This window comes from Xyrauchen texanus, chromosome 7 (assembly GCF_025860055.1).
Source record: "Xyrauchen texanus isolate HMW12.3.18 chromosome 7, RBS_HiC_50CHRs, whole genome shotgun sequence".
Classification (NCBI taxonomy): Eukaryota; Metazoa; Chordata; class Actinopteri; order Cypriniformes; family Catostomidae; genus Xyrauchen; species Xyrauchen texanus.
Genome location: NC_068282.1, coordinates 12,940,410 through 12,952,313, shown reverse-complemented (window position 1 = coordinate 12,952,313; position 11,904 = coordinate 12,940,410). Strand labels below are relative to the sequence as shown.

The 11,904-nt window shown below is 38.4% G+C and overlaps 1 long non-coding RNA gene across 1 annotated transcript; it reads left to right on the top strand.

Annotated features, from left to right (window-relative positions):
* Positions 1-2,795: 2,795 nt before the first annotated feature.
* On the top strand, positions 2,796-3,811 carry LOC127647052 (uncharacterized). Its single transcript, XR_007970989.1, has 3 exons — positions 2,796-3,078; positions 3,373-3,450; positions 3,598-3,811. It is a non-coding gene; the product is annotated as an uncharacterized LOC127647052 (long non-coding RNA).
* The last annotated feature ends 8,093 nt before the right edge of the window (positions 3,812-11,904 follow it).

Genomic DNA, 11,904 nt, shown 5'->3' with positions numbered 1-11,904 from the left:
AAAGACTTGAGGCTGTAATTGGTGCCAAAGGTGCTTTAACAAAGTATTGAGCAAAGGCTGTGAATATTTATGTACATGTGATTTTTTTAATTTTTTATAAATTTGCCAAGATTTCAAACAAAATTCTTTCACGGTGATATTATGGGGTATTGTTTGTAGAATTTGGAGGAAAATAATAAATGTAATCCATTTTGTAATAAGGCTGTCCGAATTAAACACTCTGGACACTTTTGTCCATACAGAGTGCAAATCTCCTATTCATTTGAAAGAAAGGCTTTGCAATGACAAAATAGGGGCAAGAACTTACTGTTCAGTACAAAACCAGGGAGGGGCTCTCTCTCAGGTGGAAGCGACCAATGAGCCAAATGTCTGAGACCAAATGCATAATAATAAAAAAAGATCTTGGGTAGGCCTAGCCCATCTTTGTCAATCGGCCTATGTAACTTATTCAAATGTAATATAGGACGCTTACCATTCCAAATGAAGTACTTCGCTATGCTGTCAAATTACTTGAAAAAGAGAGGGGGACATCTACAGGGAGAGATTGTAACAGTTAGTTAAATTTTGGAATACATCTATGTATCTATGGAAATCATAGATAAATGGAATGAAGCCCACTTGCCCACATCTTATGAAAACCTTTTTATTAAGGGATCAAAATTAACTCTAAATAAATCAGACACATTTGCTGGGAATAAAATGTCCAAATACTTAATGCCCTGTTTGGGCCACTGGAAGGCACCTGGCTGGAAAGCCGTTACAGGGCAGTAAGCTGTCAGAGCCAAAGAGTCAGATTTAGACCTGTTGACTCTGTATCCCGAGAACTTAGAAAAGGGATTCATAATTCTATGGAGGCAAGGCATAGATCTAATGTGATCAGAGACAAATAATAAAATATTATCTCTGTAAAGCAAAAGCTTATGCACCATATGTTGTACCACCGCTACCAGGAGTCTATAAAACTTAATCCATCCAATAAAAGTATTCCCGAACGCATATATTTCCAAAATCTTAAAAAGAAATTCCATTCTACAATATTAAACAGCTTTTCTGATTTAAGTGAGATGGCTTCGACCGGAGTCTGATCGTTCACCTCTGACCACATAATATTGATTAAACATTATTAACGTTTCACTCATATTAACATATTAACTTTGACGTTTTGTCATATTAGAAAAAATGTATTACAAAATTATAAAGACCACATTCCAACATTAAAGTAACAAACCCAGATAGCAAAAAATGTCCGCACGGCTTCGTTTTGCCGCCGTCCCCAAGCTGTCGGCTATAGGTGCGTTCAGACGGCGGGCCGCCCGCTTCATTTTCTCTGGCGGTTGCCTCGCGGCCGGCCGGCGGCAAGCCGCTTTGAAATACGAGGACAGCTTAGACTCTCAAAATCGACCAGCCATGTTGGCTATTATTATTTTTTGCTCCAAAGCCATTAGGGTTTATAACAGATTCTAGACTCTTGATTCCATGATAAGGTAAGGTTTAGGAAATTACATTTAAATTACTTTGAAACTCTGAAGCGATTATACAGTAATATATGTAAAATATATTGAATTATTTAAAACAGGTGAAAATTGTTTACATTTATTTGATTGATGCACATTAAGACATGCACCAATAAACCAAAAATAATTCCTTTTTGTAAAACTTACTTGGCAATAAATATCTTTCTGATTCTGATTAGGTTTTAAAATAGATATTTAATACAGGGTATGAACAATTTAGCAGAATAAATTGATGAAGTTAGACTTTTCACCAATGCCTGTATCAGTGAACAGTGAAAGACATCTGCAACATGGCCAAAATATCGGGTAGCCTATACTTTAATTATATTTTATTAATTTGCAACAATGGTGATATCTATCATAAACATGAAAATCCCTGTTTTGACGTGAAGGATAAACTCAATGAAAAAGCGAAATTATCCTCTGGTTTCACAGTTAAGCAGAAACTTCGTTTATGTCTACATTTTTTCCAACCTCGATTTTTTTTGTTATTTTACCTTTTACAGGTTTTGCAATTTGACCTGTACAAATGTTTAAGAAAGTGTTAAAGTCCCTGTAAAGGTAATAAAAAAATCTAAACGCATTATAAATGTTAAAAATGTATTGCTAAAACACATGACAAAGACTGAACAGTGAAGTTCCGCTGTAGGCATATCTGTTTCCGGTTTACTTGGCGTCGCCCAAAATGTCTGTTTTTACTCGACGTCTCCAGAATCTTCCGAAAATACTGGCGTCAGCGATGTTCATCGCATTGTTGATGCCTGGTCCCCTGCTCCGACAAGCAAGAGGGACAAGGGCTTTAAACTCTACATATCGAAGTTATCTGCACAACTACAAGGGTAAGTATTTTAATTTAATGTGGTGTGTCGGCATATAGCGGCTAAGCTAGTTCAGCCACGTGTTCATTTTTAATGTAACGTTAGTATAGAAGCTTGTTTTTTCTTAGTTTTAAAGCAGACTGTTTGTTAATTTTTGTGATAATTGTGATATCAATTATATTAACTTGGTCTCCTCTCAGTTTCTAATAAAGATCAGGACACCGGTGAAGTCACTGTCAGGGCATTGTGCTTCAGGTCCATAAGGAAAGCAGGTCCATAAGGAAAGCAGATAAACCTCACAGTTTGAGTGTATGGTGAAGCTAGAATTAATAAGACCGCAGTTATAGGCTTGTTACTTTAATAGCCCGATGTTCCTGGGGACTCGGCTAAGGTTATTCATGATTAATGTAACTCAAATGAAAACAGTATTGTAGGCAGGTAAGTTTCCTAGCTGGTCCCTCTGTGTAAAATGCGTTCTTATTCAAGTTTTCAACTCAGTCATTCGTTTAAGATGCAATCTTGTGTTATAAGTATTAGGCTATCATGATTATACAGTGAGCAAGCTATATAAATAAGTATTTAATATAATAAGTGTAGAGCAACAACCGAGGGTGTAAGGTAAAGGCTGAATATTGTAGATTTATTACAATATGTTGCATGTTTGAATTAAAATACCTGTGGATATGCAGGAGCACACACTCTACAAAGGCCTGACTGGAGATTTGCCTGATCTATCCGTCCTTCAGGTGAGTAGGGATATAACAATAGCACATTTCACTGTACAGTATGATATATCAACCAAAATCTGTATACCAATATTTCATTTTCTTTTTCCTCCCCTTTTACAAACAAATATTCTGCTTCAAAGAAAAAAAATTAAATTGATGTTATCATAAGGGTTCTTCATTATGAACTTGTATGCCATGCATAACATACTGTGGATAGAAATTACAGGGAAAGTTACTGGTATGATAATTGTGGTTATATTATATTACTATTATATTTAGCGTATTGCTAATCAATATATTGTTACTTCCCAGATGACAGCGGCTCGCTTCAAGAGCAGGTGAAGCAAGTTGGGACAATGTTGAAGACATTTGCTTGCACTGGGCAATCGGGTACAACTTGCAAACAACACCTGTGGTTGTTGGTTTAATTCCCACTGGGGCCACCTGTACATGTAGTAGACCTAGATATAAATGTCATAGTTTAGTATTTGAAGGTCCAGGACTGACTACTTTATTCTTTTATTCTGGGAACCCCAGTAGGTGCAGATCAAACCCTAATGCTGCGACGTCTTGGGAGTTTGGCGATGTTGTGCGTAGCATGGACGACAAAATGCTATGCTGCAACGTTTCAGTGCCAATGTGTCTGTTGGAGAGTTATCCCTGACAGGGGATCTGTTACTCCCCCCTAGACACCCAGGAACATTTGGCGTTGCTTGACAACAGTTTGAGGCAGGATAAAGAGCTCCAGCAACGATTTGTAAGTGTGCCGATTTCGTTTATAACGGTATAGGGTAATCTAAAAAGTACAATTAAGATCGTACACTGCATATTCTTTTTATATTTAAGTAGATGTGTATGACCTTATGCCATTCAAATGGAATAACCGATCTTTATTTTCTACAGGAGCCATCCGGAAGAACCCGGCAACACAGGATGCCACTGATGAGGCGATCCAGGTTAACGTTACGCGTTACCTGAAAGGAGCATCTGAACATGAAGGTGGAAAAAGGCGCCGCACAGCTGAGAGGGACCCACAGCCGACCCCTTATACCTAGGCTGACTACTGACACCCCAGCATCACTGACAACTGGAACCCTTTCTTTATCCTGCAGTCAGTAACATCAAGACCCCTAAAAAGCCTGCTAAAAGTGTCAGACTACACTCACCCAATCCACACTGTTCACTGTGGAAATTGCTCTTTTTTTTTTTTTTTTTTTTTTTCTCGTGACCCTGCTTTGAGGGCAGCTCCTTGGATGAATATGGGATGGTTTGTCCTTTTATACAGGCGCACGAGGAATCACTGAAGATATGCCAATTTGCACTGCCTCATTCTGGAGGTCGGGGAAAACCGGTGATTCTTAGCCCAGAAGTCCCCAACCTCTCCAGACATTCTGATTGGCTGTGTTCTCTACAGCCAGATTTTCTGCTGTTAATTGTATTTGTTCCCACTTGTTGTCATGTGTAAGTTGAATGTCAAAATGTATATTATACCTGCACATTCCTTGATACCAAAGATCTCAATTATTTCATATACAATTTGCTGCTTATTTCATTGTTACAGTGCTTAACTATTCTATTTTTAAATATAGCTTGTAAATCCTAGATTATACATCTAATACTTGATATTTGCACATTATCTGGTATCAAATATTCTACTTACCGTGACTTTAGTATTGGCTTATTTCATTCCGTCAGTGCTTAACAATTCTATTATAGTTTGTAAATCCTATTTCATACCTCTGATACTTGATATTGCACATTAACTAGTACCAAAAATTCTACTTTCATTCCATCACAGTGTTTAACTGTTATTCTATTGTTACATATAGCTTGTAAATCCTTGTGCCACAAGTCAGCATTGCAGTTATAATGGTATATTCTACTCCAGAGCTTTACTCTAAATTATTACCACTTAACCTATTGTTAGAAATGACTTGTAAATATGATGTTATACCTCAATTTATTTGGTATCCTGCACTTTCTTTGGTACCAAATATCCTCATTGCTTGTGTTTACTGGTAATTCTTTTCATCCCAGAGCTGACCTCTTTATATTATTAACAATTATTGTAAGTGTTACAATAGTGTTTTTTAAAAAAAAAGAAATTGGAAACCTGCATGTTCTTTTGTGTGTGTATATATAATGTTTGTATTTTTCTGTTATTTATATTTCAGTGATCTGACATCTTGTTTCAATGACAGTTACTGTACTTTGAAATGTGGAATTAAAACGCCAAATGGAAATTTGTCTGGTTTGATCAATCATTATTCTTGATAAACTGCATGCTATAAATATAAATATATATATATATATATATATATATATATATATATACAATAAGCGCGCAGATCGCTCGAAAAAGCGTTTGCCTCCGACGGTCCGCCTCGATATAACGGCGGCGAGCGGCGGCTGGCCAGCGGGCCGTCCGCGTGATCGAAGGCGGTAGGAAGGCGGCTGCTGCTTTAAAGCGGCTGCCGCCAGCGGACCGCCGTCGAACGTGTTTGCGATATCGCCATTCTGCCGCTTCTACTGCCGCCGGCGCACCGCCAGCGGACCGCCGACTTCTTACTATCTGGGAACAAATGCCGAACTTCCCCAGATCCATCCACAAACTGTCCCGAAGGATTGTTATTCCACAAAATATTCTCCAGCCGCTAGGCGGAACCAATACAAACAGAAACAAAGAAGGTGCCCAATATCCTCAGACGGTCAGGTGAATGTTCAGTGAGTCAGGTCCACTTGGCTACATCGAGTGCTTAACACCATGACTTAATTATTCCATTGACTTTATGAAGGACATCGCTTGCTGTGGGCATGTAAATATTTTGAGGCTATCCTTAGTATCTATTATCAGTTTAGCCGGGAACATCAGTGCAAAAGCGACCTTCCATTGATGTAAGAGTTTGTTTCATTCCTTGAATCGATCATGTTTCTCTCTTGTCAAATTCGCAAAGTCTGGGTATAAGAAAATGCTGTGGTTCTTCCAAGAAAGCCTTACTTTACTCCTTGCCTTGCGTAACACAAGATCTTTACCAGATGATCTCAGAAATTTGTCCAGAATTGATCAGGGCCTGTCTCTCTCATCAGATTGCCGAGCCAGAACTATGTGAGCTCACTCGATTTCCAGCTTATGGCCTGTTATGTCGAGCAGACTCGGGAAGAGCACATCTAGGAATTTCACCATATCTCTGCCTTCTTCGTATTCAGGAATTCCAACAATTTGACGTTGTTTCGCCGGTTACAATTCTCAAGGTCTTCCAATTTTTCCCAAACGTGCTCCAAGTCTGTCTTGGTCACTAGCGGATTAGCAGCTAATTCCCTCTCTGATGACTCCAGATAATCTATCCAATTCTCGACGTCCCCCACTCTTGTAACCAATTCAGAGAATTTCATCTCCATGACAATAATCAAACAACATTTTACAGCAAGATGCTCCAAGTCAGCAATGACCTTCACCAGCATTGCCAACATGCTCGACAGTTGATGCTGAATCTCTTCCACCGCACTGTCCAAACTGAGTCCCCATCATGTGTATTTTGTTTTACTGTACTGGCAGAATTTTTATTGTCAAAACAAGTGAAAAAATCGACCAATGCTGATGAAGTAATCCAAAGTATTTAGAATACATTACTGACCTTGAGTAATCTAACAGAATATGATACAAATGACATTTTACAACATGTATTCTGTAATCTGTAATGGAATACATTTCAAAAGTAACCCTCCCAACCCTGCCTCTATGTACACTTTTAAACCTAAAAAAAAGTCCATGTACATGTTGTGCATTAATTACTAATGTGTTTAGGCAGGAATGTATATAATTAACCCAAAAAAAAAATTTGATTGCATTTATGCATCTTTCCACCACCATCTTATTTTCTGTATTCAGTGTGAAGTTTAGCCTTGAGTCTGCATGCTCCAAGCAAACAGAACTGTTGTTTTCTTTCATCCTCCTTCCACTGCTCCTCTGCATTGTCGCAAAACATCTAGAAAGATTATGTAAAAACTCTCAGAGGTCACAAGAGTAGACATTGGTATTCACATGAATGCTGTAGGGTTGAATATGTCTGCAGATGGGAATATTTGAAAAATGGTTGCCATGCCATAAAAAGCATTTTTTCACAGACTCAAGGCCACATGTGGCAATGGCGTGATTGTTAGGAAAGCCACTTGGATCTCTGCAGATCAAATCGTGAGGAACAGAATGTTCAGTTATGAAACAAAGTATGGGGTCTTCTGGGTTAATTCTTTCTTAATCAGAATTTAGAAAGATTAGTTTCAGATATTCCTGAACTGCAAGCATTGCCTTCATCAATGTAAAATACAATGGTATAGATTATGGGGCCCATTCAAAAAATGTTATCCTGGTCACTGTGAATTTTAGCAGCCTTTCACTATTAAAACTGATCAAGAAAATTATAGCAAAAAACACACACACAGGTAAAATATGTAACATTCTCACAGTGGTTTTAACTCTGGATACAGAAAAGGCATTTGATAGGGTATTTCAATCAATCAAATCCCTTTATTGTCACTCAACCATATACACAAGTACAACAGTGGGTGAAAGTCTTGGGTTCATTTCCGAGCAACATAGCAGTCATGACAGTATACCAATTTACAATAAACATCAGATTTACTCAACACAATTTACATATCTAATATATAGTACACATAATTACACACAACACAATATGTAAATAATAATATACAATGTACAGTATACAATACACACAATATAGAATACACAGTATACCAAAAAATAGTATATATAAAATATACAGTAGGCTGTATTGTGCTGAATTGACATTTAGGCTGTCAGTTGTTAGTCAGTTGCCAGTGTGTTGTTAAGAGAGAATATAATTCATGACAGTCCAGTGTAAGATTAATAAAGTGCTGTGCTGATGTATATTGATCGTGAGAGATCAAGAGTTCAAAAGTTTGATTGCTTGGGGGAAGAAGCTGTCATGAAGTCGGCTGGTGCGGGTCCTGATGCTGTGATACCACCTGCCTGATGGTAGCAGTGAGAGCAGCCCATGGCACGGTTGCTGGAGTCTCTGATGATCCTCTGAATTTTTTCATGCACCAGCTGGTATATATGTCCTGGAGGGAGGGAAGCTCACCGCCAATGATGCGTCTGGCAGTTCGCTCCACCCTTTGCAGGGCTTTGCAGTTGAGGGCAGTGCTGTTGCTGTACCAAGCAGTGATGCAGCCAGTCAGGATGGTTCTACATTCCAAACTTCTTCAGCCATCTCAGGAAGAAAAGGCACTGGTGAGCCTTCAGTGGCCTCAGTGTGGACGGACCATGTGAGTTCCTCTGTGATGTGGACACCGAGGAACTTGAAGCTGCTGAATCTCTACACTGGTGCTCCATTGATAGTGATGGGGCTGTGTTCTCTGTCTTTTATCCTGAAGTCCACCACAAACTGCTTGGTCTTACTGACGTTGAGGAAGAGGTTATGCTCCTGTCACCAGCGTGTCAGAGTGTGCACCTCCTCTCTGTTTCAGCATTGTCAGTGATCAGACCTACTACTGTTGTATCATCAGCAAACTTAATGATGGCATTGGAGCTATGTGTTGCCACAAAGTCAAGTGTGTACAGGGAATACAGGTGTGGGCTGAGAACACAGCCCTGCGGGGCTCCAGTTTTGAGGGTCAGTGATGAGTAGATGTTAATGCCCATTCTAACCACCAGGCTTCTGCTTAGCAGGAAGTCCAGGATCCATCTGCACAGCGAGATGTTTAAAGCCCAGAGAGTTTCACATCAAGCTTGGAGGGCACTATGGTGTTGAATGCTGAGCTGTATTCAACAAAGAGCATTCTCACATATGTGTTCCTTTTTTCCAGGTGGGAGAGAGCAGTGTGTAATGTAGATGCAATGGTATCATAAGTGGAGCGGTTGTTGCGGAATGCAAACTGCAGTGAGTCCAGTGAGGCAGGCAGCAAAGAGCAGATGTAATCTCTGATTAGTCTCTCCGATTAGTCTTTGCTGATGATGTGGGGACCACAGACAATAAAAACACCAGCCAGTTGGTTCGTGCATGCTCTGATGACGCGGCCTGGAATGCCATCTGGACGCGGCTTTACGGATATTCACTAGGGATGGGCAGATCAATACTAAAGTATCAATACTTCCAATACTGATATGGTATCAAGAATATCGATCCTCACAGAAAAATATTGATTCTGAATTTTTTTTAAAAAGTGATCTTATTACTGTAACATCTGATCCACCAGAGGGAGCGCTCACCTGAATACTGAACTCTGTCACTTCCTGTTTCCTGCCACGTCACTTCCTGTTTGTTTTGTATATAAGCCATGCACACTCCCTTCACATTGTGAAATATTGCCAGTTTACCTGCCTTACCAAGCGTTTACCTGTTGTTATCTCATTCTGCTTCATGTTATGATCTTCTGCCTGTTTATTGGATTTCCCCTTTTGTATTGTTTGCCTTATTGGATTGATTACCTGTTGCCAACCTCTGCCTGTATTACCTACTATGTTTGTGATTCCTGAATTGGATGTGTTCATTAAACTCTTCTGCAAAATGGATTCTAACCCAACCTCCGGTCTGAGTTTGTTACAGTTACTTAGATAACATGAACATTAATGGATCTCATAAGTGGAAAAAAATAATTATATTAGCAAATTTTTGTATGGCACCGGAACAATTTTTTCTTCTGCTCATCTTGATGCACAGAAATGCTAAAATACACTAGCAGTCAGCACTCACCCTTTCAGTCACAGCGCTCGTTCAAGGGACTCATTATCTCAGTCACAGCGCTCCTGAGATAATGACAGCAAAACAGCATATGGAGTTATTCACACCAAGTAATGACAAACCTAGATGTGAATTATTATAATGTTCTTGTTTGGAAATTTTTACAGGTTTATTTAAATTCAGAGTTGTTAAAACATTGATAATGATCTGTAATCTTCGTTAATAAATGATACCCTTATGAAAACCATGGCTGTATTATAGTAATATTGTATTAGCATTACTGTAGTAACCATGTTTTTTCTTTCTTTTTGGCAGTAACCAAGGTTTTGATACAATTAACCATGGTTTTACAACAGCATTACTGTAGTATCCATATAGTAACTTGGTTTTAGTAATAGTAGCCATATAATTGTGGCTTATACTAACTAATCTTTAAAGGGTAAACAAAGCAGCCTAATCATTTTCTGTTTAGGCCCATAAATATATATAAAAAATTAAGTAATAAAGTTAACAATTTTATCCAAATAATTTCAAAATTCATTTTAATATGTATTTGTATCGATATCGGCGATATTGGCCTGAAAGTACTTGATATCAGATCGAAAAGATAATAAGTGGTATTGCCCATCCCTAATATTCACCCGTTGGAAGGATCGGGTTACATCTGCTATAGAGACGGAGAGTAGTTCAGTACTCGCAGGTCCAAGATGAAGTACTTCGGTACAATGAAGTAGGGGCTGTAAAACCCCTTCTTTATCTCGGCCGGAGGGACAGGCTCTATCGTACCCTTCTGTAGGAGAGTAGCGATTTCCGCACCATGACGTTCGTCACCCGGAGAACAAGGTCGGTCGCCGAGTGAAGTTCCTGCATCAATCCTTGGACGGAAATACCCTCGTGCAGCTCTTTTAGCACCTTCCCAGATAGCAAGAAGTCGGCGGTCCGCTGGCGGTGCGCCGGCGGCAGTAGAAGCGGCAGAATGGCGATATCGCAAACACGTTCGACGGCGGTCCGCCGGCGGCAGCCGCTTTTTAAAAGCGGCAGCCGCCTTCCTACCGCTTCGATACGTGGACGCCCGCTGGCCAGCCGCCGCTCGCCGCCGTTATGTCGAAGGCAGACCGTCGGAGGAAAACGCTTTTTCGAGCAATCTGCGCGCTTATTGTATATATATATATATATATATATATATATATACAATAATATATATATATATATAATATATAAATATATATATATATATATATATATATATATATATATATATATATATATATATATATATATATATATTTATAGCATGCAGTTTATCAAGAATAATGATTGATCAAACCAGACAAATTTCCATTTGGCGTTTTAATTCCACATTTCAAAGTACAGTAACTGTCATTGAAACAAGATGTCAGATCACTGAAATATAAATAACAGAAAAATACAAACATTATATATACACACACAAAAGAACATGCAGGTTTCCAATTTCTTTTTTTTTTTAAAAAACACTATTGTAACACTTACAATAATTGTTAATAATATAAAGAGGTCAGCTCTGGGATGAAAAGAATTACCAGTAAACACAAGCAATGAGGATATTTGGTACCAAAGAAAGTGCAGGATACCAAATAAATTGAGGTATAACATCATATTTACAAGTCATTTCTAACAATAGGTTAAGTGGTAATAATTTAGAGTAAAGCTCTGGAGTAGAATATACCATGATAACTGCAATGCTGACTTGTGGCACAAGGATTTACAAGCTATATGTAACAATAGAATAACAGTTAAACACTGTGATGGAATGAAAGTAGAATTTTTGGTACTAGTTAATGTGCAATATCAAGTATCAGAGGTATGAAATAGGATTTACAAACTATAATAGAATTGTTAAGCACTGACGGAATGAAATAAGCCAATACTAAAGTCACGGTAAGTACAATATTTGATACCAGATAATGTGCAAATATCAAGTATTAGATGTATAATCTAGGATTTACAAGCTATATTTAAAAATAGAATAGTTAAGCACTGTAACAATGAAATAAGCAGCAAATTGTATATGAAATAATTGAGATCTTTGGTATCAAGGAATGTGCAGGATAACAGGTATAATATACATTTTGACATTCAA